Source organism: Peromyscus leucopus, chromosome 1, assembly GCF_004664715.2.
Source record: "Peromyscus leucopus breed LL Stock chromosome 1, UCI_PerLeu_2.1, whole genome shotgun sequence".
In the NCBI taxonomy this organism is placed as follows: domain Eukaryota; kingdom Metazoa; phylum Chordata; class Mammalia; order Rodentia; family Cricetidae; genus Peromyscus; species Peromyscus leucopus.
In genome coordinates this window covers 184,747,382-184,752,249 of record NC_051063.1, presented here as the reverse complement: position 1 = coordinate 184,752,249, position 4,868 = coordinate 184,747,382, and positions in this window count along the sequence as shown.

Below are 4,868 nucleotides of genomic sequence, written 5' to 3'. Positions count from 1 at the left end.
TGCTCGGCGGATACCGTACTTAGCTCCGCCTCTCTCGACTAGGCCCCACCCCCTCCGCGCCCCCATTTGCCACACACACACCCCCATTCGCGCTTTTATTGTAAGCCCCGCCCCCTGGCTCCTTTGCGCACCTTAGAGAATTCCGGACTCTCATTGGAAATGCAAACTCCTCCCCTTCCAGGCGTAGACCCCGCCCACGCCCATATGCCCCGCCTCTGTTCTAGGCCTTTCGGCCTTTCCCAGTCAAGCCCCGCCTCTTTCCTAGGCACCTGGACCGGCAGCCCGTCCCGTTTGGCCACGCCCCACGCAGGCCACGCCCCCTCCCTGCTATGGGTAGGGCCGGTTCGTGTTCATCTCTTCTGATCTTCACAGCTGTTTCTGCTGCGTCTTGGGATATCGCCCCCCGTGCTCAGTCTCACCTTTTCCTCGGCCTCAGTTTCCCCGTTCATTACCGGCTTCGGTGTGGACCACTCTTTTGTGCGAGTGGTGTATGTTATGTCTTTGTGCAGCGGCTAAGCATGGTGTGTGTGGGAAGCAGTCAACAACAGGCGTCTTTCTCCTTCAATCTCCGCCTCATTTTTTTTTAATCTTTTCCGAAATTTCCTTTAAAGATTATTTTTAATTATGTAGATGGGGGGTAATGCACGAAAATGCAGATTCCTATGGGGCCAGAGACATAGGATCCCCTGGAGCTGGAGTGACAGGCGGTTTTGAGACACCCATTTATGGGTGCTAGAAACCAAGCTCAGGTCCTCTCCAAGAACAGTAAGTACTCTTGACTGCTGAGCCATCTCTCCAGCCCCTCAAATTATTATTATTGTTGTTGTTGGCTTTTAATTTTTTAGATATATCTATTTACCAATTTGCGTGTGAATGTTTTGCCTATAAGCGTGTGTATGCACCATATGCTTGTCCTAGTTGGATTGCCCGGAACTGGAGCTATAGATGGTTCTGAGCCAAGTATGAACCTGAGTCTTTAGCAAGAGCAATTAAACAACAGAGCTCTTCATCCCTGAGCTATCTCTCTCTGGCCCACCCAACCCTCCCCTTTTGGTTTTGGTTTTGGGCTTGGTTGATTTTTTGTTGTTTCGTTTTGTTTTGAGCTGGTATGGAGCTCAACATTGATCAGGCTGCCCTCCAACTCTTAAATACCCACATGCCTCAGCATCCTGAGTGCTGGGGAGATGGCTCATCGGATAAGAGCACGGGCTGCTCTTCCAGCAGTCCTGAGTTCACTCCCAGCAACCACGGGGTGGCTCACAACCATCTGTAATAGAATCAGATTCCGCCTGGTGTGCAAGACAGAGCACTCATATACATGAATAAATAAATCTTTACAAAAAGGTGTGCACCTCCATGCCTGGCTTATTTTATTTTTATTTTGTGTATGAGTGTACTGCACACACACACACTTGTGGGCCAGAAGATAAGATCTGTTCCCTGGAACTCTTACTACTGCTCTTCACAAATATCTTGATGACTTAAAACAACACTCATTTTTATATTACAGTTGTGAAAGACAGGAGTCTAAAATGACTATTTCTGAGCTGAAGTCAAGGTGAGGACAGGAGCCCTTCAGGCCTCTGGTGCAAAGCTGTTTTCCATCCTTTTAACAGCTTCTAGAAACCACCCTCATTTATTCACCTGTGGCCACATCCCTCCCGCCTCTCCGTGCATCTTCTCATCTCCTTGCCTGACTCTCATCCTCCACCATTCTTCTTACAAGGAGCTTCTGATTATGAGGGACCCACACCCACCAGGATGTTCTCTTTGCCTCAAGGTCCTTAACCAAGAGCGGGGTGTGGTAGCACACACTTAAAACTCAGCACTCAGGATGCAGTCAGACTTCTGTGAGTTTGAGGATAGCCTTATCTATTTAGCAAGTCCCAGGCCAGCCAAGGCCTTCTAGTAAAACCCTCTTGCCACCTCCCCCAAAAAAATCCTTAACGGAATCTCATCTTCAAAGTTTTCTTTGGCATACCAGGTCACATATTCAGAGGTTCTGGGAATTAGAACTAGAATGTATAGGTCTATGTATAATATATATAGATATATGTCACATAGTATAAATGTACATATGGCATATTTATATGTATATATGAATTTTATACACACACACATCATGCTGGTAGCTTAAATGAATGCTCCTGTGCATTCTATGAAAGTTACAATATGAAGCATAGATATCCTATGAAAACTTTACAGTAACCTGTAAGGAATGTAATCGTATAACTTTGTCATCTCTACTGAGACACTCCAGGGCAAAAGGAGCACTATTAATTAACAATAGCATATACCTGTAATCACAGTACTTGAGACAAAGAGGAGTTCAAGGACAGCCCCAGCTATATAGCAAGTTCAAGACCATCTGGGCTACATGAGATCCTGTTTGGGAAAGGAAAACAGAATGGGGTTAGGGAGAGAGCTCAGTAAATAAAATACTTGCTGCATGTGCTTAAGGACCAGGGTTTGCTCTCTGGCACCCACAGGGTGGCTGTGGGGGTGCATGCTTGTGATCCCAGTGATGGAGAGGTGGAAACCAGAAGATCCCTGGGATGCAATAGCCATCCTGTATAACCTAATTGGCAAGTTGGTGCTGAAAAGATACCTCAGCAGTTAAGAGCACTGACTGCTCTTCCAGAGACCTGAGTTCAAGTCCCAGCAAACACATAGTGGCTCACAACCATCTGTAATGGGATGTGATGCCCTCTTCTGGTGTGCAGGTGTACATGCATATAGAGCACTCATACATTGAAAAAAAATTGTTTTAAATCAAAAGTCAATCCAGGTGGTGGCAGTACATGCCTTTAATCCCATCACTCAGAGGCAGAGAAGGGCAGATATCTGAGTTCAAGACCAGCCTGGTCTATAGAGTGAGTTCCAGACCAACCTGGTCTACACAGAGAAACCCTGTCTCAAAAAACAAACAAATCAAAAATCTTAAAAAAACAAAAAACAAACAAGGTGGACAACTCCTAAGGAATTAAGCACATGTGTGTATTCACATCTGCACACACACACACACACACACACACACACACACACAGTAAATTACAGAACAGATGTGGGGAGAATACATTATACACATGTATGAAATTTTCAAAATGCAATTTACGTTTTTAAAAGGGAATGAAAGGTTATAATAATTACAGAAGACCAGGCATAAAGCAAAGACATATGACGACCGGTTTCTAAAGCCCTAGGCAGCTGCTTTCTTGCCTTCCTCCTTGCCTTTGGTCACTCACCTCTGGACACTCTGGCCTCTTCAGTGTCATTGGGCATGACCCGCATACTCCTGCCTCAGGACCTCTGCACTTGCTCTCTCTCTCTCTCTCTCTCTCTCTCTCTCTCTCTCACACACACACACACACACACACACACACACACACACACACACACACGACCTGAGTTCAGTTCCCAGCACCTGCCGCAAGCCGCAGGAAAACGCAATGGAATTCAGCTACTATCACAAGAGCTACTACTTGGAGAAGTCTCTGGGCAGATCACAACTGCCTGTAACTGCAGCTCCAGGGGGTCCAACAATTTCTCCTGGCTTCCAAGGACACCCTAATGTGCATGCTCATACACACACCCGTAACTAAAATCCTAAGAAAAGACACATTTCCTCGTCCTTAGTCATGTCTTCAGCACAAACCAGGACTGTCTAAAACCGCTAACAACGACTTTGCCCTGTTCATCAGCCACCCTCTCTGCTATCACGGAAATCCCAGAGGTCGAGGCAGTCTGTTGATTTAGCACTCTGCCACATCCTTACCACTCAGAACACTGCGTGGTTCAGCTGTGATTTTCTATAAAGATTGCTAGAATGAAGGTCGCTGAACAGGATTGCCATTTCAAGAGAGCATCAAGTTTCGTGGGTGCACCCTGTGAGAAACTTGGGGATCAAATAGGGCGTCTAGCAGCTTTGGGAACCCAACATAGGGAAGGAAGGCCGTGGCTTGTATGGAAGTCCAAGAGGGACTGGATTCCATATGGTGAATGCAGATCTGTGGTGCCCCCACCGGAGTGTACGTATTATACCGGGCCGGTGTGAAGGTTAGGAGTTAACAACAAGCACGGACTGCATCGGGATCTATCTGCCTACCTATCTAGGTATACGAAACATTAGATCTGGAGATGTGGCTCAGTGGTTAAGAGCACTGGCTGCTCTTCCAGAGGACCTGGGTTCAATTCCCAGCACCCACATGGCAGCTCACACCTGTCTGTAACTCCAGTTCCAGGGTTTCTGACACCCTCATACAGACACACATGCGGGCAAAACATCAATGCACATAAAATAAACACAAATTATATATTTGAGCAAGACGTGGTAGCACACGCCTTTAATTCCAGCACTCGGGAGGCAGGTGGATCTCTGAGTTTGAGGCCAGTCAGGTCTTCGTAGTGAGTTCCAGGGCAGCCAGGGCTACACAGAGAAACTTTGTGTCAAAAAGCAAAACAAAATAATTGTTTATGTGCGTGGGTGTTTGGCTGTATGTCTGTGTACTGCATGTGTGCTTGGTGCCCTGCGGTGAGTCCCCTGGAATTGGAGTTACATATGGCCATGAACTAACTGCCTTATGAGTGCTGAGACTCAAACCTGGGTCGTCTGGAAGCAGCCTAGTGCTCTTAACTGCTGAATCATCTCTCCCGGGCTGTAATGCCACACTTGAGAGGCAGAGGCAGGAGGATCAAAAAGTTCAAGGTCATCTTCAACCTCATAATTTGAAATCAGCCTAGGCTAGACGTTCTTAAAAAAAAAAAACAATAACAGGACATGGAGCTCTGATAATGGTGGGAACGTGGACTTTGCCCCAGGAGTACAGAGTGTTGACCTCGGAGGACACTGAGAAATAGATCGCACTTGC